Genomic DNA, 23479 nt, shown 5'->3' with positions numbered 1-23479 from the left:
TGCTGTCTTTGATTCACATAGTCATATGATTTTATAATAATTATTTGTGGGAAAGTTAAATAGCATAGTGAATAAATATATCAAGTCCTAATTTCAAGGTTGCTTGACATGGATTTTAATTATATTAAAATGGTAAAGTAATAATTAGTACAATGACTTTTCTGTTTAGACCTTTAAAAATCAGTGCGGTACAGGATCCTATGAATGTAGTTCACTTTTCTAGCTACTTTTTAGAAAGTAAAAGTAAGTTTCTGGGACTAAAAGTTCGAAATTTTCAAGGTATATGTGCAGCTCTGGTATTGTATTAATACCTAACTTCAATTATGTGGCTGATATAGCTTTTAATAATCTCTCTTTAACATATTGTTCAATTTATAGTAAGTACATTGATGGTAAAATACACTAGAAAGAGGATACATTCTAGAAATACTACTTTGCATCTGGTTTTATTTTCTCTTTAGAAACTTGTTGATCTTTAATATGTGCTTTTCCTTTGATATGCATATAAACATAATTGTATTCATTTTATGAAAAGAGAAGTCTTTAACTCTTACAGCAATATGTGCATTTCCTTATTCTTATAAATTTTTACTGATTTAGCTACAGAAAGCATTTTTTAAGGGGCAAATAATAACAAATCTCTTACATAATCTGCTAGGTTCTAAGATTACAATAAATCTTTTGTCCTTCCTCTATCTGAAATGAGATATTCTTCTATTTTTTTCCTACTTACCTTATGTGTTTTGAAGTTTAAGTCGTTTCAAAGATATAATGTGTTTTATGTTTTCAAGGAAGGAGGCAAATTTCTGTATGTTCAGGGGTTAATAGGTTCTTTAGAGTACAGGGAAAACTTTTCTGGCTGTCGTAGGCTAGGTTTGCTCTATGCACAGTTTTCTTTGGGGATTAAGTCAGGGGCGTTAGATGGTCTTGACTTTACCACTAATTTATTTACTTGAGGTAAATCTTCTTTATCTGTTAAATAGTCAGAACAGATGTTCTACGGCATTTTTTTGGTTGTGTGGTTTTATTATTTTTTGACTAAATTTTTTTTGCTTTTTTTAAAAAAAAAATTACAGTTAATTTATAATGTTGTACCAACTTCTGCTGTACAGAAAAGTGACCCAGTCATATACATGTATATATACATACACACACACGTATATACATATTACTTTTCTTATATTATCTTCCAAGATATAGTTCCCTGAGACTTGATATAGTTCCTGTGTTATACAATAGGACCTCATTGCTTATCCATTCTAAATGTAATAGTTTGCTTCTACTAACCTCAAACTCCCAGTCTGTCCCATTTCCCCTTGGCAACCACAAATCTGTAAGTCTGGGAGTCTGTTACTCTTTTGTAGATAGGTTCATTTTGTGCCATTTTTTTGAGGGGGGAGGGGCTGCCCATGGAGCTCCTGGGCCAGAGATCAGATTTAAGCTGCAGCTGAGACCTATGCCTCAGCTGCACCAATGCTGGATCCTTTAACCCACTGTGCTGGGCCAAGGATTGAACCTGCATCCTACCAATTCCATTGCGCCACAGTGGGAACTCCTGTGCCGTATTTCAGATTCTGCGTTTAAATGAAATAGGGTATTTGTCTTCCTCTTTTTTCTTAATTTCACTTGGTATGAGAATCTCTTGTTCCATATGTGTTGCTACAAATGGCATTACTTCATTCATTTTTATGGCTGAGTAGTATTCCATTGTATATATGTACCATATCTTCTTAATCCATTAATCTGTAGATGGACATTTAAGTTGTTTCCATGTCATGGCTATCGTGAATAGTGCTGCAGTGAACATGGGAGTGCATTTATCTTTTTGAATGAAAGTTTTGTCTCGATATATGGCCAGGAATAGGACTGCTGGGTCATATGGTAGTTCTGTATTTAGTTTTCTGAGGAATCTCCATATTATTGAACCTCCATGGTGGTTGTACCAATTTACATTCTCACCAACAGTGTAGGAAGGTGCCCTTTTCTCCACACCCTCTCCAGCCTTTGCTATTTGTAGACTTACTAATGATGGCCATTCTGACTGGTGTGAGGTGGTACTGGCTTGATACATTAAATTATTATTTTTACTTCTTAAGGATACAAAAAAGTTTAAAAATTAATAATTTATTTTGAATGGTAAATTAGAGGTGATAAATTATGCATTATTAAATTTTTTCTTAAATAGCATATCCAGTACAAAGTTGGATCTACAGAAGAAATCTGAAGCACTTGAAAATATTAAGCAAGTGCTTACCAAGCAAGAAGAAGGAAAAAAAAATCCTTAAACAAGAAAATAGAAAATTTAAGTCAAAATGCAAAAATGCAGCAGGAAGAATTGAATAACAAAATTCAAGCAGCAGTGACAGAACTACACAAAGTGAAGATGGAGAAAGAAACTCTAGTAACAGAGCTTTCTGGAGCAAAAGAGGAATTATCAAAAGTTTCTGATTCTTTGAAGAACTCCAGAAGTGAATTTGAAAAGGAAAGTCAGAAGGGAAAAGCTGCTATATTAGATATGGTTAGTTGTTTGTATTTACTTTTTTTTTTAAGCAGAAGTGATAATATTTAAAATGTACTGATTCTTCTGCCTAATTCATATTTGACATTTTCTTTTTTGCTTTATAGGGCCACACCCATGGCATGTGAAAATTCCCACAGGAGGGGTTGGATTGGAGCCACAGCTGCAGGCCTACAACACAGCCACAGCAATGTGGGATCTGAGCTGCATCTGTGACCTACACAACAGCTCATGGCAATGCCAGATCCTTAACCCACTGGGTGAGGCAAAGGCCAGGGATCAAACCCGTACCGTCATGGTTACTAGTTGGATTCATTTCTGCCAAGCCACAATGGAAACTCCTAAAAAAAAGATTTTCATGTTACTTTTATGTTCCTTTCTGTTTGGAGAAAACATCTATCTGTACACATTCCCTCTTAAAGTATATGTGATTATTTTTATTTATCATTTCAACACTTTCTTTTTAAGAATTTCCTTGCTTCCTTTTTTTTGAAGCATATTATTCTACGTTTAAAATAGCATAATTTGGAATTACCTGGTGGCTCAGGGAGTTAAGGATCCAGCATTGTCATTGCTGTGGCTTGGGTCATTGCCGTGGTGTGCATGGGTTTGATCCCTGGCCAGAGAACTTTTGCACACCACAGATGTGATCAAAAAAACCAAACCATATCCACAACCACATAAGTTATTTAATTTAATTAATTCTGTGACAAAAAATGTGGCTTCCAAACCAAAGTTTTCTAAAATCTTGCCCAAATACTATCTAAATTATTTATTGTGACTCTTGGTTGATGATTGAAACACTTAGCCTTTTCCTGTTCCTCCTTCCTTACTGCTATAATACTTGCCTGTTTTTATTAATGAAATGGGATTATTTTGTCCCATCTTCAATGATCAGCAATTCTGGTTTATTTCCTTCTAACGACCTTATAAGCTTGTAAACCAAAAGTCTTATTTTACTACAGATATTTTCGGCATAATATAGTTTCCATTTTTTTAGGAGAAAACCTGCAAAGATTTAAAGCATCACCTTGAAGTACAGATAGAATGCGCACATAAGGAACAGAATGAACTGAAAAACTCACTTGAAAAAGAGGAGCTAAGATTTTCTTTTTCTGTAACAAAATATGTTATAGCATAATAAGGTATTTATATTTTCAAAATATTTTCAGTGATAATTAGGTCAAAAGAAGGTTTATTTCATTTGTGTTCTACCCACTACTAAAAAGAGTTAACCTAGTTTTTGATAAGAGGCCTAAAATAAAAGTAGTTAATTAAAGATGGAAAATTGAGTAATCTAACTATAGAGTTATAATTAGATAATTTAGATTAAGGCAGACTACTATGGATAAAAAAAAGTCTTGATAGGCTTTCCATAGAAATGAAATTTTAAGGGCAATTTCATGGACATTGATATTAATATATTTGATAATGGTTGTTTAACAATGAAGAGATTTGTTGGCGTTCCTGTCATGGCTCAATGGTTAACAAACCCGACTAGTGTCTATGAGGATGCAGGTTTGATCCCTGGCCTCGCTTCGTGGGTTAAGGATCCAGCGTTGCCATGAGCTGTGGTGTAGGTTGCAGATACAGCTTGGATCTGCTGTTGCTGTAGCTGTGGTGGAGACAGGCATTTACAGCTCCGATTTGACCCCTAGCCTGGGAATCTCCATGTGCCACAAGTGCGGCCCTAAAAAGACAAAAAAAAAAAAAAAAAAAAAAAAAAAAAGATTTTCTGTGGTTAATACTTCTGTTGTTCTCCATCAAAAGAAGCAAGAGTATAATATACATTAAGCGAGTATAGTAATATGTTGCTATTTTTTCTGAAGGCATACCTCCAGCAGCCAGAGTCCAGGCATGTAGCTTTCTAGAGATCTGATTTGATAAAGTAGTGAAACCTGGTCCTGACACATCTGTAGTGTTGTGTTCTGGTTGTTGCTTGAAAGAAGACACCTGTGTTTTAGATGCCAACATGTAACTGGCAAAATTATGGTGGTTTAGTGTATAAGTTCTGAATCCAGATTGTCCAGATTTATATCCTGGTTGTGCCACTTAATAGCTGTGCTGTCTTGCCTTGTCTTAGGCTGACAACTTGATCTCTCTGTGTTCCAGTTTTCTCAGTAGAAGATAAGGCTAATAAGAGAATGTTCACTATAGAATTATTTTGAGAAATAAATTGGTTAATATATTTCAAAGTGCTTAGAAAACCAGCTTAACAAAATAAATGGTCAAATGTTAGCTATTACTTTGTCATTGGTTATCATAACCAGTGGTACTTGTTAATCATTATTGTTATACTACCTGATTCCTGCTTTGCACAAAATATTTCCCTTTGTGTTGGAGATAAGCTGAAGCACTGAATTTTTTTCAAAAGTTACTCAGAATATGGTCAAATTGCTCAAATTATGTTCATAGTGAAATATGCATAAAACATGAAACATGACCTTAGCTAGAAATGTCGGAGAATGTGTAGTTCTCCTTGGCCACAGAGGAACCTCTCTTAGCTTCTATATGATGTCTAATTTTGAACAGAACTATATCCTAGTAGATTGTAAAAAGAAGGTATTAACAAAATATTCCTCAGATCTCTAAATGACAAATTGTGTGCGGTATAGTTTAGTTTCATCAAATACTAAACATATTTGCCAAAATTATTTTGGTTTTATTGCAGTTAATATGAAGCTATCCTTTCTGATGGTGGCTAACAGGCTCAGGTAGCATTTGCATATCCTTGAAAGGCAGTAGACATTTCAGCAATCTAGAGATGAATGCTGTTTTTCCCTATGTTATGATGTAAAGGAATAGTCCATTTCCAAGCTCTATCCAAATATATAAGTTAAAAAGGAAAGGAGGATTAAACAAATATTGAAGATTAATTCAGCATGCCATCTAATAGTGCATAGTGTCAGTCATGAAAGCTCTGTGAGGACAGGGATTTTTCTTTTTTTGTGGTTTACTAGTGGATTGTTTATGGCCATCAGACCCAGTAGTTTCTACTTAGAGTAGTGCTTAGCTTGAAGTAGGGTGAATGGATAAAAGAATGCTAAACAGATTTTTATTTTCTTTTAGACTTCTCATCAGTTGAAATTGGAGTGCAATTCAATGCAGGGACAACTAATGCAGGCCCAGAAGAGTTTAAAACAAAAGGAAAAAGAAGAACAACGACTTCAGGGTAACAGAAATGAGTTAAAGCAACTGACTGAACAGAAGAAAAAGCAAATTGAAGCACTCCAAGGAGAGATTAAAAGGTAGTGATATTTGTTTTCTTTTTATGGGAAGATAGTGATATTTGTTTTCTTTTTATGGGAAGCAAAATTGTGCATTGAAAATAGTAACATGATAATTAACACAGATGAGGTGCAACAAAGAAAAATTTATACATGCTCAAATTTTTTGAAGTTAAAATACACAACTGTACTTCTATGATTGACTAAGTCTGGATTTCCATTCACTGTAATCATGTTGTTCGATAATTCTTATAACACTAATCATTTGTTTGATAGACAAAACTTTTTGTAAAATAAGATACAACAACATTGAGAAAAATGTATAAACATCTCTAGTGTATTAGAAAATTTTAAAGGAATTTAGCAATAAATTATCCTTATTAAGGGAAATAATCAAGATAAAAAATCACAATGTGAGATATATTTATATCTACTATAACGTATATAATGTAGGTTTCATATGGTTATAATTGTTTGATACTTTTAAGTTAAATCATAATGGTTTTTATTTCCAAACCTATGATAAGTTATTATTAAGCATCTGTTCTTCATTCTTAAATATGTTTTAATATTTGTCCAGACCAAGAGTTGATAAAAGTGGAATGAACTTAGTGTTTGAACAAAATGAGGTTTTCCTCATGGTTGTTCTATGTTAATTCATGCAGGGAGAAGGGAGATATAAAATCCTTAATATGTAGAACCAAATACTTCATAGCATTAAGAGCTGGCTTGTCATATTACTAGAGGAAAAAAAATAACCCCACAAATACATTCTTTTATGTGGACCTCTGTTTTACAACCATTATTATGGCTGCTTTACAAAAGAGTAATTTTCTAATGACCCTTTATTCTTTTTTTGTGTGTTATCATATGTAATCAGAAGTCAGGATATAATTATCACAATATGTATTTTGGTTTATGATTTGATATCTTGAGTTCATTTGTTTTTTCAAAATCCATTAGCCTCAAGAGTTCCCATTGTGGCTCAGGGGTTAAAGAATCTGACTAGGAACCATGAGGTTTCAAGTTCGATCCCTGGCCTTTCTCAGTGGGTTAAGGATCTGGCAGTTGTGGTGAGCTATGGTGTAGGTTGTAGACGAGGCTCAGATCTGGCATGGCTGTGGCTGTGGCATAGGCTGGCAGTTGCAGCTCCAATTAGACCCCTAGTCTGGGAACCTCAATATGCCTTGGGTGCAGTGCTAGAAAAAGACAAAAACAAACAAACCAAAGAAATCCATTAGTCTCATATTAAAGTATTCCTTAGATCATTTTTATAGCACCTGATTTAATAAGTAAAAAGTCTTAACAACTATTAGCACATTTTCTTTCTTTTAAATTACTAGCTACAACAAGATTTCTTCCAGATTTATGGTTAATGTATATTTCTTCTACTTTGCATGGCTTTACTAGATACCACCTTAAGAATTATGAGATTTAGAGGAAGTGTTGTTATCAGTAGTTGTCTTACATGGGTCTGTTAAAACAAATATACCATAGACTAGGTGGCTTAAAACAATAAGCATTGATTTCTCAGAGTTCTGGAGACTGGGAAACTTAGAATAAAGGTACTTGGCATAGCTAGTGTCTGATGAGGGTCCACTCTGGCTTGTAGACAGCTGTATCCTGATATGACTGAGAACAGTTATCTCATTCCTTCTTAGAAGGGCACTAATCCCATTCACAAGGATTCCACCCCCATCATCTAATGATCTCCCAAAGATCCACTTCTACATACCATTACATTGGGGATCTAGGCTTAAACGTGCATTTTGGAGACATTCATTCACAGTAAGTAGTTCACTTATGCTAGTGCATGGATGCCAGAAAAAGGGACACAATTTTTAACCCTGAGGGAGTGCTGGGTGGATATCCAGTCTCTAAATTAGTTTTGGAATTTGGAGTAACTAGAGAATCATTGAGAGGCAAGAGTAGTTTGGCTTTATTGAGGAGCAGCATAATATCCTGGAAAGAAGGTAAATTTTAGAGTCAGGCAGATCTGAATTTAAATTTCATGTTATACGTATTATTAGGTTTATGGTCACAGGGAAGTGATTCATCTTTCTGAATTAATATAATGGGGTCATAGAGTTGTTGTCTACTCTGCCAGTGTCATGTTGCAAACAAAATAGTTGTGGGATAGTATATGGAAGTAGGCAAGCTGTGATCCAAGACTGTCAGTGCACACGGCAAACCACACAGTGATGGTCTGTGGAAACTTATTAGTGGGCCACAGGGAAATAGGAAAAACAGGGATAAAGTTTAGGGTATAGATGTGTATGTGTACATACACTATATATAAGACACACATGCATATACTTCCTTTTTTTTAATGTGATTGTTTGGGAACCACTGAACAAGGATCCAGCACGGCTGTAAGTTATCGGTTCCTACAGCAACTTTATTTGAAACCTAATGTGGGAATACAGATTGAATAGGATATGGCCCCTATTCTTAAGTAGCTTATAATTTAATGAGGAAGCTGGTATGTAAGGACAAAGAAAATTGTAATAAAAAAGAGAAAAAAATAGAGCTCAGTAGAAGTTTTGGCTGGCTTTTTAGAGGAGCTGGCATTTCAACTGGATCTTTAAAGATGATTATAATTTTGAAAAGTTAAAAAAAGGAAGAAGGAGTTCCCATTGTGGCTAAGTGGTAACGCACCTGACCAGTACCCATGAGAATTCGGGTTTGATCCCTGGCCCTGCTCAGTGGGTTAAGGATCCAGCATTGCCAGAAGCTGTGGCACAGATGCGGCTTGAATCTGGTGTTGCCATGCCTGTGGTGTAGGCTGGCAGCCTCAGCTCCGAATTGTCCCCTAGCCTGGGAACTTCTATATGCCATGGGTTCTGCCCTAAATAAATGAAGAAAGCAGATATTTCAAGGAGGAAGCAATACTAGCAAAGTTTTTGAAACTTAAAAAGATGTCATTATAGGAGGTTCGCTATTGGAATACATGGTAAGTGGAGAAGTGAGGGGAGATAAGGCTACAGAATTGGGTGAAGTAAGATCAGAGTAGATGGATAACTGTTTCTACATTAAATACTTGATATTGGAAGGTTAAAGGTTTTTAAGAAGGGGGAAATGTGATCATACCTGTTTTAGTACAAAAACTGATCACTGTGTGAAGGGTAAATTGCAAATGACGGACCCTCCTGTATTCTCCTTTGGAATGTTGGATTTAGTTCCATTAAAATAATTATCAAACTGTTACATTGACCTGTTGTTTTTTTTAACCTACCCACTAATAAATTTGAATTTCCAAAATCAGAGAACTGTGTTTTCTAACAAATAAGCTATCAGTGATTTAAAAAGAATGAATGGATGAATCAATGAATGAGCCTGTCATTTGGAGTTGATAAAATGAAGGTCCAAATATAAGCCCCAGAGGGCAATGATGATCATTGTTAAGACTTTGTAGAGTACTTTGGTGAATAAAGAGAAAGAAATCTGGATTTGTGGGGGGGTGATGTTAAAGTAGTAGTCTACCAAAAAAAAAAATGCAGTATAGTCTTCAACATGAAAAATAATGTCATAATGAAGAATCATTGGAGGGGATATGGGGTATTATCTGATAATGTATGGGTGATCAATGCCCTTCCCCCCCTTAGGCATCCCCTTCCCCACCATCTCCCAGCAATCTGCTTCCTAACTCAGTTGCACCTATCTCTTTTTATTTATTTTTTTTTTGGCTGCACCCATGGCACTCAGAAGTTCCTGGGCCAGGCACTGAATCTGAGCTGCAGCTGCAGCCTATGCCACAGCTGTAGCCATGCGAGATTGCTTCACCCACAGCACCACAGTGGGACTCCTCTATCTCCTTTTCTTATTTCCCAACTTCCATAATCTTTGTCCAGGTTTTGTCTTATATGGACTATTATAAGATCCTCTTAGTGGAGTTTTGGGCTCTATTTGTCCACTTCCCATCTATTTGTCATTCATTCATTCAAGAAATATTACTAGGTATGTATTTTATGCCATGGGCACATTTCTGGGTGTTGGAGATGTGGCTGTGAGCATACAAGTAACCTGTTCTCATGGATTTACACCTTCTTGAGGGGGGAAGAGGCTTCACAAAAGACAGTGATGGATTTAGCCCTGCTAAAAGGCTGGGTGATCAAAGAAGCTTCTCTGAAGAGGTTTGAGCTGGTACATGAAATACACGAGCCATACATACAGTGCTCAGGAGAACAAGTACAGAGATCTTTGGCTACAGCAAGCATGGTAGTTTCTAAAAACAAGTATAGTAGGAGAGAGGAAGAGTCATATGAGCTGAGCTCAGCGAAGCAGACAAAGCATAAACATGCAAACTTGTAGATTATAACAGAATGATATATTTTATTTGAAGGACAATTAGAATCAATTAGGAAATTTTGAGCAGAAAATGATGGGATATGACTGAAGGGAGATAAAGGAGCAAGCAAGGAGGGCACTGAAAAACTATTGCAGTAGTCCAGAAAGTCCATGATGATGGCATGAACTAAAGTGTTACAAGTGAATGATTTGGAAGTGTCTTTTGGAAGTTAAATCATCAGGGCTTGCTGATAGATTGGATGGTGAGAGATGCTGGAAAGAAGAGTCAGGAATAACTCTAGGTTTCTGGCTTGTGAAGGTGGATGGATGGCCATATTTATTGGGGGAAATAGTAGCTTTTTGAGGAGGAGGATTGTTGTCAGGAGTCAAGAATTCTGCTTGAGGTAGATATCTATCAGTCAGTCAAGGGAAGATGTCTGGGAAGTCCTTTGATATAATGAGCTCAAAGTTCAGGCAGAGGTTGGAGCTAGAGACTTAAATTCAGAAGTCAACTGTAAATAAAGTACTTAAAGCTATGAGTCTAGTTAGGATATTCTAAAGAGAGACTGTTTATAGAATAAAAGCAGCCTAGGGATGGAACCCTGGGGTCTTGTACTACAGAGCGATCAAAGGCAGTAGTAAGAGATTTTAGGAAGGAAGAATAACCAGTGAGGTAATAGGTTAACCTAAAACACAAGATGTTTTGGAAACCAGGTTCAAGAAATGTTTCTAGCAGGGACCATCATCAGCTATTTTAAGGACTGCTGGAATGTTCAGTAAGATGTGGACAAGAACATGAATATTGGATTGTGGAACAAAAAGGTTGCTGATAAATTCAACAGCAGGTTCATGGAAGTAGTAAGTTTATTTTAAAAGCCAAGTGCTTCTTCTCATACTATACATACATATCTTCTAATTACATCATAATTTGTGCACATCTCTTGAATCTTCTTAAAGACTGAAAACAAGTTTAGAGGAGTTGGACCTTTGCAGGATTTTCATTTCTTTTTCTGCCTTGATGTTAATGAACATGCCCTTAGAAATTTCTTGGGTCATTCTTGAATTTTAGGGAGCAGAAACAATACACTTGAGCTCAGTAATGGCTTTGAAATTCTTTCATGCAGAAAATTCCTCTAGTTCAACCTTAACTTTCAGCATCTTCTAAAGCATGCATAGCACTCTATCTTCCATCAGAAAGTAGTTGTTACTCTCAGTCTCCTGAGACCTTGGTACTTGACACTTACCAGTGAAAATATTTTTTTCTTTACTTAATTCTTTTTTTAATTGGGACTTGTCAGATTTTGTAATTCTTTAATTTTGTATTTCTAAGTAAGATACTCTTTATTACAGTAGAATTTTAAGACATAACTTTAGTTTGTTCTCAGGAATCTTAGTTATTGGATTTCATTCTGTATTTGTAACTGGATTTTTGTATGCATACTGTTTTAAATAACTTGTATGTTTCAGATAGAACTTGAGAATAAACTACAGCAGCAGTCAACACAAGCAGCACAGGAACTTGCAGCAGAGAAAGAGAAAATATCAGTGTTACAAAATGCCTATGAAAAAAATCAGGAAAATCTAAAGCAGCTTCAGTCTGATTTCTATGGGAAGGAATCTGAACTTCTTGCCACAAGCAAGATCTCAAGGTATCATAAAAACTCACTATGTTATTGATAAATATTAAATGATTGATCTGAACCCAGATGGGCAGGGAATGTTAGTATTTGTGGAATATCATACTTGTTTTCTTTTGAATTATTTTTGGAGAAATATGCTTTTTAAAAAATAAGTTGTGGGAATTCGTGTCGTGGCTCAGTGGTAACAAACCCAACTAGTATCCATGAAGGTGAGGTTTTGATCCCTGGCCTTTCTTAGTGGGTTAAGGTTCCAGTGTTGCCATGAGCTGTGGTGTAGGTCGCAGATGCAGCTTGGGTCCCGTGTTGCTGTGGTGTAGGCTGGCAACTGTAGCCCTGATTTGTCCCTTAGCCTGTGAACTTCCATATCCATGGGTGCAGCCCTAAAAAGGCAAGGAAGAAAAGGAAGGAAGAAAGGAAAAGAGAAAAGAAAAAGAATTCTACTGCAGTGCCTTGGGGAGGCATGGGTTTGATCCCTGGCCTGGAGCAGGGGGTTCAAGGACAGCTGCCACTCAGATTCAATCCCTGGCTTGGGACCTTCCATATGCCATGGGTGTGGCCATTTAAAAACAACCACAAAACCCCATACAAATGTATCTTTTAATAGTGAAACAATTTGGAAATATGTTAACTGTCGTATTAGCTTATCAAAGGACTTTGCTGCCTATGTAAAAAAAATAACTTATAAAGGACTGCTGTTAGAAAATCCAAGGAGTTTTCAATGTAAACCACTTGTGAAAATGGAAGCAATTTTATTGTTGCTTCTCAAGAAAGACTGACTTTAATTTTATGGATTTGTTAACTTCCCAAGACTATTGGAATGCATAATGGTTAAAATCGGGAGATTATAACTCAAAGTAAATTTAACCTTAATTATCTAAACATATCTGGATACCTTGTCCTTGGCAATACTATTTGATTAGATAAAGTATCATTAAAATGAATGATATACAAAAAAGGTAAATAATTTTTATGTAGCATTAAGTTATCAGTTCTCTACAGGAGATGGAACATTTCTATTCTCTCAAAGAAGACTTAGCCAGTCCTCTTTTTTGTCGTGGTGAAATATTATGCTTTTTGATCCTTTAATGTGTATGGTTTTTTGTTTGTTTGTTTCTTTGTATAAAGTGCCTTATTGACAAATTTTGTCAAATCACAGAATATTTATAATATACATAAATATACTATGTTTTATTCATAAGCTGTTTTAGGGAAGGCTTTATGAAGGAGGTAGGACTTGACCAGGTCCTGAAGGATCTAAGAATTTGAATACCCAGAGTCCTGAGAGAGATCCGTTCACTCAGGGGCACATTTGAGAAAAGGTGCTGCAGCAGGAACCAGCAAAGCTGGGAGTCAACATAATTGTCTTGCCAGAGTGATGGTTGGTGTCTGGAAGTTTAAAAGGTTGGGTTCAAATTGTGAAGTATCTTAGATGCCTAGCAGGGATGACTGGAGTTTATATTTGGGGGAGAGGAGAAGAGTCATCTAAGCAGAGGAATAAAAAGAAAAAAAAAATTTGTAGGCAACTTAACCTGGAAGTTGTTTAAAGACAGCTTAGTTTGGACCTGAGGTAAATTAGTGCCATGGAGATTAAAGAGGCTGTCTCCCTTCCTCCTCCATAAACTCCAGCAGTCTAGGTGTGAATTGATTATGACTGGGGTTAAAAAGGTTGGAACAGAAGAGATTAATGGGAGAGAGACAATGAAACAAAAAGGATGAATAACATATAGGTAGAGAGGAGGTGAAGGAATTGTTGGTGACTAATGATCTGACAAAGAAACAGGAGATTGGGTAAAAGAATTTTCATAGGGCCAACAATAGATATTTTATATATATCAAGTTCAAAATCAACAAGTTGTTTTAAGGAAAAAAATACCACCTCGACATTTAGAGAGCATCTTACTTGCTGTATTCTCTAAGTAGCTTTAAATTACTATTTTTTTTCCCTTTAGAACACTATTGAAAGTTGGGGAGGGTTGGTGGAAGAGTTTGGACTTTATCCTAAAAGAAGGAGGATTTGCAAGGATTTGTATTTTATTTAGGCCAATAACTGGCAGCAGGATAAGGATGGATTGTAGGGGAACCTGGGTGAATGTGGGGATGAGACAGAGGAGACTGTGCCATAGTCCAAGTGAAGATGATGGTGGCTTGAGCTGGTAGGAGGAAGGATGGGAAATGCAGATGAACTGGAAGGACTATTTGGTGACAGAGAAGATGATATCTAAAGACTGACTGTAAAAGATCTACAGAAATCACACTTTTTCTTCATATGTATGTTATTTACGCATGAGAATAACAACAAGTCTTAGATCTTTTAAATCAGTATTTTTTCATTAAGCCAACTATTTTTGTCTAAAATGTTATGTCTTGTTCTAATTTTATACCTGAAAGAATGCAAATGTAAATATGGGAAGAAGAGAAAGACAGAGGGCTAAGGCTGCCATGGAGTTTTACAACTGCTGAGAGGCCATGAATAGATCTTTCTTCCAAAGCTTCCTTCTGCCTGTGAGACTGAAGCCCTGCTTGGCTGGTGACAGGCCTAATGTTTGCACAATAACAGAACTGTGACTGGATCTCAGCTCTTCTGATTCATGATTCTTTTACCATCATTTCACTAAATTTTTTTTTAATAGAAGTATTGACATTTAATTCCTTCCAAAGTGAGAAGTTATCTGAACTACTTAATAAAAGGAATTCCTAGGAACATTCAAATCAAATTTATAGGTCAGAATAAAGGATGGTTATTGGCCATTCTTTTGCTTCCGTGATTTTTTCAATTTTATGATTCTTATTTTTTCCATTATAGTTGGTTTAGTGTTCTGTCAATTTCTCCCACACAGCATCGTATTTGTTAAATAATCTTGTGTACAAGAGAGAAAAGGAAGAAGTTCAGAACCATGTAACATGACACCCAAGTCAGGGGTGCCATCTGTGGGCATGTGGTGTATCTAGACACCAGTGAAATGCAAGTCCGGCTGGCTTGATCTATGCCTTTAGCCCCATCTGCTGGATTATTAATGAAATACTAAAGTTTGTGACTGGGTATTCCAAATTGGCCATGCTGTAGGTTATTCTTTCTTGTCAAGAAAGTTCATAGAAATGGAATTTAACTATAGATTTTGTACCGTGAATGAAGTGAGAATTCTAGGATAGTAAGTTTAAAATTAAATATAAACCTTGTTAGCCTAATACTATTCCTTATATCATTTCATCAGATATCAAGAATAAGTAACAACTAAAATTTCTAAAATTTTATTTTGAAAAAAGAAAAATTTTTGGACCAAAAAAAGCTACCACAGAATAATGCAGAAATTCCTTTTTGGCTACACTACTATGTGTTTAGGGTATTCCAGGATCAGGTTTGGTATTTGTTCTACTCAGGAATTTGCTTATTCTGGTGGGAGTCAGTGGGTTAAAGTAGCCCCAGTAAAACCACTAAATGAGAGAAGGAGTTCTCCAACGTAAAAAGATCCTGAGCAGATGAAAATATCCTGGCCTGCAGCCAGGAAAAGGAATATATAGCAGTGTATTGCTGAATGACACAAATGAATATTTAGAGGCAAAGTCGAAGAGTATGTCTTGGCATCTTCAGAAAATAGTAGCACAGATTTTGAGCTTGATTTTAAAAGATTTAGTCATTAGGTTTTTGTGAGAGTTTACAATGTTATAGGCAGCTATTTAAACCACAGGCATTTTGGAGTTTGTATATTATCTTGCTCAAGGGCATAACATACTATCTTTTTAGAGTGTACTGCTTTCTACTGTGCATATGTTAACTGTTATGTTTCTATAGAAATTTACTAAACAATGACATATAATAATCTGGGGAAATTTTTTTATAAGTCTGTGAAAGAGACGCTTTCTCTAGCATAGGAGGGCTTGATTTCAAACAGGAATCAAATTGGAAACCAAAATAAACTGATTCGAGAACTGAAGACTGCCAGGACTTCTTTGGAGCAAGATTCAGCCAAGAAAGAAGAGCAGTTGAAGGAGCAGTAGAAACCACTACAAGATGTTCAGAAAGAAAAGGTATTTTATTTTCTAACTAAATCTAGAATCTTCAGAGTTACAATGGCCATAGAGATCATCTAGTCAAACCTCTTAACCAGTAAAGGCATCACCTTATATTCAACAGCTAAGATGGGCATCAAGGTTATAAATAAGAGACTCTTGGTGACTGTAATTCTAATCCTAGGAGGTTATTCTTTACAGCTTCCTTGCCATTTCTTATTGCTCTTTTTAGTTATACAAAGGAGTCTGTTTTTTTATATCATAGACCCTTGGTTATTCAAAAAAAGATACTATAGCTCCTCAATTATTTCTCATATAACATGTTATCCTCTGGATATAGAAATCAGGTATGAAAGGTCTAGGAATAATTGAGTGTGTTAAGAATTCTTAATATTAATAACCAGCTTTTTTCTAAGAGGAAGTGTGGGTTTATTTTATATAAATGATGCTAAGTTATAAAGTTGAAAGTACTGGTTATATGACCAGTACACATAATGATCAGTTATATTTCTATATAAAAGATAAATGCAGATTCTAAGAAACATTTGATTTTTGGTTTCATAACTGAGATCATGTATTTCCATCAGTGGATAGAATATTCTTAAGTGTACAATTTATGAAGGTATTTGTGTGTGTGTGTGTGTGTGTGTGTGTGTGTGTGTGCGCACTTGTATGTATATCTGTTAATTGTGCAGTTCCTGGAAATTATCTTCAACTAAAAACTAGGGGGATGTTTTTGTGGGGATGGGACCGGTGAAGCTGGAATGAAATTTATGACTTATGCCACAAGTTTAGAAAATTCTGACAGAACTATAGTTTACAGGCCTTTAATTACAAGGGCATGAGATCATGCAGCTCTTGTTTTAGTTTTGGTTCTACTTCTAATAGATTATTGAACTTTTCTAAGCCTTTGTCCCTTTACCTATAAAATGAGGATTAAAAGGAGCTATGTGGTATAGAGATTAGATTAGACATATAGTTCTCCTCTTTAGGTGCCTTATGTAAAGATAGTGAGAGTAATAATATTAATAAGCATAAGAAGGTGTTTTAGCTCAAGTTTGGCCAGACACTATTTACTTTATAGTATTAACTATTTAGTCCTTATAACATTATTATTGTTCATATTGTATAAACAAGGACACAGGAACAAGAGAAGGTAGGTAATTTGCTCAAGTTAACTTAGGTTAAAGGGGCAGAGACAGTCATAAACAGTAGCAGTCATTTTTGTTAATTTTCAGTTAAGTAGTTAAAATTATTTTTTTAATAAGTTATTTTTCTATAGTCACTGAAAAAGAACTAGTAAATGAAAAATCTAAATTGGCAGAGATTGAGGAAATTAAATGTGGACAAGAAAAATAAATTGCTAAATTGAGTGAAGAACCTAAGTCTCACAAGCAAGAAAGCATAAAGATATGTGAAGATAATCATTGTTTTTCCTCTGTATTTTTTAGTGCTTGTTAAAAAAAAGTGTATATATATACACACACGCACATTTATTTATTAAGAACATACTTTGTGGGAGTCCCCACCATAGCCCAGTGGGTTAGGAATCAAACTGCAATGGCTCGGGTTGCTGCAGAGGTGTCAGGTTTGATTCCAAGAGCAGTGGGAATTGCCTTGGCTTAGGTCACAACTGCAGCTCAGATTCAATCCCTGGCCTGGGAACTTCCATATGATGTGGGTGCAGCCATAAAAAGAAAAAAAAAACATACTTTATGCCAGGAACCATTGTTTTGTTATTTTTGACAAATATTCTTGCTCTCAGTGCTTTTGTGTTGCAGAATATCTATACATATATTGAAACTGTTACTTCTGTTTTCAGATGACTAAATAATGAGAAGTAACCCTAAAAATTTAGATTTTATTGAGATGCTAATCAAGAAAGCTATCAATTAAAAGAATTATGTGCGTTCCCATCATTGCCCAGTGGTTAACAAATCCAACTAGGAACCACGAGTTTGTGGGTTCAATCCCTGGCCTCGATCCGTCATTGCCGTGAGCTGTGGTGTAGGTCACAGATGTGGCTCAGATCCTGTGTTGCTGTGGCTGTGGTGCAGGTGGGTGGCTACAGCTCTGATTAGACCCCTGGCCTGGGAACCTCCATATGCTGCAGGAGTGGCCTTAGAAAAGGCAAAAAGACAAAAAATAAAAGAGTTATAGATAGCAAACTTCAAAATATCTAAGTTTAGAATTAAGATTTTAAGAGATTCTGTTTTTATAATTGTTTTTCTTCCTAAAATACTTAAATCTCTTTTTTTTTTTGTTTGGGGCAAGGAGTAGCAAATTTGTTAGGACTGAGAAGATTGTGTAGTAGTGCCCCAAAGAACCATTTCACTGAAGGTGGAATTTAGGTGGTATATATACACAATGGAATACTACTCAGCCATAAAAACGAACGACATAATGCCATTGGCAGCAACATGGATGGAACTAGAGAATCTCATCCTGAGTGAAGTGAGCCAGAAAGACAAAGACAAATACCATATGACATCACTTATAACTGGAATCTAATATCCAGCACAAATGAACATCTCCTCAGAAAAGAAAATCATGGACTTGGAGAAGGGACTTGTGGCTGCCTGATGGGAGGGGGATGGAGTGGAAGGGATCGGGAGCTTGGGCTTATCAGACACAACTTAGAACAGATTTACAAGGAGATCCTGCTGAATAGCATTGAGAACTTTGTCTAGATACTCATGTTGCCACAGAAGAAAGGGTGGGGAAAAATGTAATTGTAATGTATACATGTAAGGATAACTTGATCCCCTTGCTGTACAGTGGGAAAAAAAGCAGATGAAAAAGGAAGAAGTTGAACTGAGGAAAGAATTTATGGAGAAGGGAGCTAAACTGGTCAGTAAGTTAATGGTGGGAGGTGTGTTTTTTTATTTTTTTTTTAAGGTACAGTTCATTCATAATCATGTGCCAATTGCTGCTGTACAGCAAAGTGACCCAGTCATCCATATATACACATTCCTCTTCCTGTAGTATCATCCATCATGTTCTATCCCAAGATTAGATATAGTTCCCTTTGCTGTACAGTACAATGGGAGGTTTTGTAATTGATTTTGTAAATTAATTCAGTGAGAGAGGATTTTTCTACTTAAAAGTTATAATTCAAGTGCTCAACTGACACTTTACTGTTCAATTTAAGACTGATCTGATTGACTTAAATAGCTGACATGTGATAGGAAATATAATTTTTGGCTTATGTAAGTGAAAGTTCAGTAGAACATAATTAAAAAAAAAAAAAAACCTTTTAGTGCCAGTAAAACAAACTAACCTCTAACTATGTAGTCTGCGGTAGATGGCATGAACGTTAGTTATATTGAACTCATTTTTTTGGTCACAGTGAATGCTGATAAGGGGAAGTGGAGATTTCAGTTGGGAATTGTGATGACCAATTGTGTGACCAAAAGTCTACTTTCCCCTCCCTAACTTGCGTGTGCCAAATGGGAAGCATCTGGCTTTCCTCTAGTGAATGAGGTCCAAATAGCCCCAGATAACTTGACTGTGGAATGTTTTCATTGAATTGCAATTTCAGGTTCACACAGTGATTTGAAGTATTGTGTTTTTGGCATGTTGATGGAGACCAAGGGATGCATGTGTAATTTAAGACATAAGAAAAGTCGAGCTTTATCTCCAGGGCACCTTGCTATCCCTGATTACGGTTATTCTTCTGCTGTAGTGGAAAAAAGGAAAATCTTAAATTGATTTACTTCAGCTTGATTTTATAAGAAACCTGCTGAACATCATTTCAGCATTGTGGCCTTTAAGCCAGTTCAAAATACACAGATATTTGTGGAATCCATTCTACTAGTGTCTTCTTTCCCAAAGAAGTAGTAGTAGTTATGCAGCTGGTATTTTAAATTCGACAAATTTATTTTTTTTACTTTATTTTTGTAATAGATTTTTTTTACTCACCGTTTTTCCTATTCTCAGCATTCTGAAAGAAAAGAAAAAGAAGTAGCAGTGCAGAAGCATGAGGAAAACTAGGCTAAACATACCATGCAGATAGCTGCATTAAATGAAAACCTGGGCACTGTAAAGAAGGAGTGGCAGTCCAGTCAGCAGTGAGTCAGTGAGCTCAAGAAGCAGATGGGGGAGTTCCCGTCGTGGCTCAGTGGTTAACGAATCTGACTAGGAACCATGAGGTTGTGGGTTCGATCCCTGGCCTTGCTCAGTGGGTTAAGCATCCGGCGTTGCCATGAGCTGTGGTGTAGGCCGCAAATGCAGCTGGGATCCCCCGTTGCTGTGGCTTTGGCCCTCCATATGCTGCGAGGTGTGGCTCTAGAAAAGAAAAAAAAAAAAAAAAAAAAAGCAGATGGATGACTTACAGGGAAAAATCATGGTATTGGAAGCAACAGTTCAGAATAATCATGATGAAAGAAGGGCACTACCAGAAAGGTGACTGATGTCTAATAAAAATAATTTATTTCCATTCTAAGTGATAAAGACTTACATATTGCACATTGAAAAAAACTGAAGTCTTGAGAATAGTGCTCCAACAGGTATTTAAGTAGCCATTTAGAAACTACTCATTACAACAGATGGTTGAAATTCATGTATTATGCTTCAGACTGCTAAAGTAGTTCATTATCTGTGTTGGGGGGTCTTTAATTATTTTTTTAATGTTTTTGTGATTTGTTCTAGGTGTCTTAAAGGAGAAGGTAAAATAGAAAAGCTTCAAACCAAAGTACTAGAGTTGCAAAGAAAGCTGGATAATAAAACTGCAGCAGTGCAGGAGCTGGGCAAAGAGAATCAGTCCCTTCAGGTAAGTCGCCTGGTGATGTGCAGCAGTTTTTTAGTCTAGAATTTACCTCTTAGTAAAAAGCATATTTTGAACATTAAAAAATCTCATATATACATACTTTTAAATGGCTGCTGTCTGTGTAATAATATTGTAGGTGTTATGGGTAATTAAATACAAGATTTAAAGACTTCAGGGATTCCAAGGATTATAGAGACATGTCATTCATGAATTGTCAGTATTAGGAGAAGTCAAGAACACAAAGGCATGAATGAGTTGCTGTGTGTTAAAGAAGTGATCTGAATATATATGCTTGGAGTCTCAAGGAAGGATTGCTCCCTAGGGTTAGAATAAATGGGAAATTACCAAAGGTTAGAAATTTCCAGTGCTTTTGAGAGATAAAATTTGCTTTGCTTTATTGTCATTCAGACTTAAGATTGTAGCACTTTTTGATAATGGAAGATGACCAAATTATTTCTGATTTTCAAAATGTTATCCATTTGAAAACTTGGGCACCAATCATTCTTAAAAGTGTGGAATATTATAATGTGCTGAAACTTTTTAAAATAGATCAGACCTACACAAACACTGAATAGAAAGTGGGCTAACGACAATGAAGTACAGAGCTGAAGCACCTGTGGGAAAGGCTTTTCAGTCACAGTGAGATGGGATTTTATTCCACAGTTGACTGTTTTAACCATCAGAATTGTCCTGCATTTGATAGACTTTAAAGTTTTGCCATTTATTAACTTTAACTTATAACTACGTAGAACAATTAAATTTATGCAGTCTAGTTTCTGATTAGCATATATTTTAACTTTAAATTCATTTGTTGCCTTCCTACTGATTCACTTTCTAGAATAATCATTTTCTGAACCACAGCATCATTATTAAACTCATACATTTTATCATCATTGAGTTATTTTAAAGGAAGAAAAAGCAGAGATTAAAAAAATCATTTTAAATAATACCATCATGTGATGTTTCAAATTTATATTCTGATTGTAGAAATGATGCCTGAAATATTTGGCAAGTAGAAATAGTTTTTCACCTGATAGGACTGTTTTATTAACACTTTAAAAATGCCTCGCATGGTTTTTTGAAAATTCTAAGATCAATCTCATATTGAAATTTTTAGTGTAGTATATAACTAGTAAGCATTCAAATTAATCAAAGGATTAAATCAGCATTGAGATTTGTTATTAAATAAACCTTGAAATAGTATACTTTCAAAGTGCAGTTGGCCTATTCTTGTAGTCTCATAATTTTGATGTAGTTGTTATGCTTGAAAATGTTTATTTTTTTGTTGTTGTTTACAGCATCACTGCAGACAATGTGGAAATATCTTCTGTGCTGAGTGTTCAGCCAAAAATGCCTTAACTCCTTCTTCTAAGAAGCCTGTTTGTATCTTTGATGCATGTTTCAGTGACTTCCAAGGATAATGGGTTGTCACAACTTCAGAGTAATAATACACTAACATTCAATTTTTAATAAATGCACTTCATAGAGGTCTTGGACTACTACTATTTGATTTGGACAGTGGTTGCAATACTAAACCAAATTAGAATTTATATCTTTTGGAATGTTATCAAGTAAAACTCTTCTATTTTTGTGAGACTTGGGCTCATCTTTCATCACGTTTTTCTGTTTCACCCTGGAACAGCTTACACGCCAAGTTTAGAATTAGCCAATGAAATATAAATAAACTTTGGATGGAAAATAGGAATGTATTTTTTAATTATAATTTCATTGTTCACAAATGACACAACTACATTTCCATAGCTTACTTCTCCCAAATTTACAGAAAGGTACGTGAGTACTGTTACCATATAATATGTGCCGCACAATGACACATATTTTCTTTGTGAAGTTTGGCATAGAACTATAAAGCTTTCTTTTTTCTTATATAATCTGTATGCTGCCTTATTTGAGTGACTGCTCTCTGATTGCGTTTTCCTCAGTCCTAGTTCTTTCTCTTCTTCTTTTTTTTTTCTCTTCTTTTTTCTTCCCTTTCCTTCCTTTCTTTTTGGTTTAGAGAAGCTCTTTCAAAATTTCCTTTAACCTGGGTTTTGTGTTGCTGTATTCTTTAAGTTTTCGTTTGTTGGGAAAAATTTTTATTTCCCCTTCTATTTTAAATGATATTCTTGCTGGATAGAGTATTCTAGATTGCATATTTTTTCCTTTTAGCACTTTAAATATCTCTTGCCATTCCCTCCTGGCCTGTAGTGTTTCTGTAGAGATATCAGCTGATATTCTTATGGGGGTTCCCTTGTGGGTAACATTCTGTTTTTCTCTTGCTGCCTTTAGGATCCTCTCTTTATCACTAACTTTTGCCATCTTTATTATGATGTGTGTTGGTGTGGGTCTGTTTGGGTTCAGTTTGTTTGGGGCCCTCTGTGCTTCTTGTATCTTGGACCCAGTATCCTTTAGATTTGGGAAGTTTCCATCGATAATTTCTTCAAATATATTTTCCATCCCCTTATCTTTTTCTACTCCTTCTGGAATTCCTATTATGCGTAGATTGGCCAGCTTTCTATTATCCCATAGGTCTCTTATATTGCTTTCCAGTTTTTTGATTCGGTTTTCTGTCTGTTGACCGGATTGAGTGATTTCCATTATTCTATCTTCCATATCACTGATTTGTTCTTCTGCATTATTCATTCTGGTTTTTACTGCCGTTAGTTCAGTTTGCGTCTCTGCAAATGAATGTTCTAGTTTCTCTTGGCTCCTCCTTATATTTTCTAGTTCCTTTCTGAGGGTATCTGCGTTACTGTTCATATCTTCTCTTAATTCCTTCAGTATTTTCCCTATTTCTCTTTTGAACTCCAGGTCTGTCAGACTGCAGAGATCTGTTTCATTGTTGACTGTTTGAGGTGAGTTCTCCTGTTGGTTTGACTGGGGGTGGTTTCTCAGCTTCTTCATCTTGCTTGTTGTTTTCTTTTTCCTGGTGGAGTTGTACCCTCAGTGGCCGGGCAGTGTTTGCCTTGTCACTGCCGTGGAATATTTTCTGAGGGCTGGTGATGGTATGCAGCTGATCCTCTAGAGCTTGGCA

The 23479-nt window shown here is 35.8% G+C and overlaps 1 protein-coding gene across 3 annotated transcripts in view; it reads left to right on the top strand.

The window, feature by feature from the left end:
- The window catches only part of LOC110261044 (uncharacterized), a 116844-nt gene that overhangs the window by 13401 nt on the left and 79964 nt on the right, over window positions 1–23479 (top strand). For 2 of the 3 annotated variants that reach the window (XM_084980804.1, XM_084980807.1), the window contains exons 2-7: window positions 2186–2518; window positions 3519–3663; window positions 5588–5766; window positions 11500–11681; window positions 15563–15698; window positions 20331–20451. The gene's annotated coding sequence lies outside the window, so the exon portion shown is untranslated. Of the gene's footprint in view, window positions 1–2185; window positions 2519–3518; window positions 3664–5587; window positions 5767–11499; window positions 14942–15562; window positions 15699–20330; window positions 20452–23479 lie in introns of those variants that run through there. The other variant, XR_014818287.1, reaches the window with a different exon arrangement.

This window comes from Sus scrofa, chromosome 10 (assembly GCF_054392235.1).
Source record: "Sus scrofa isolate SSC_HxYL_T2T_F1_AM1 chromosome 10, Sscrofa_HxYL_maternal_Yorkshire_Landrace_v2.0, whole genome shotgun sequence".
Classification (NCBI taxonomy): Eukaryota; Metazoa; Chordata; class Mammalia; order Artiodactyla; family Suidae; genus Sus; species Sus scrofa.
The sequence above is the reverse complement of the archived record's forward strand: the minus strand, read 5'-3'. Positions and strand labels throughout refer to the sequence as shown.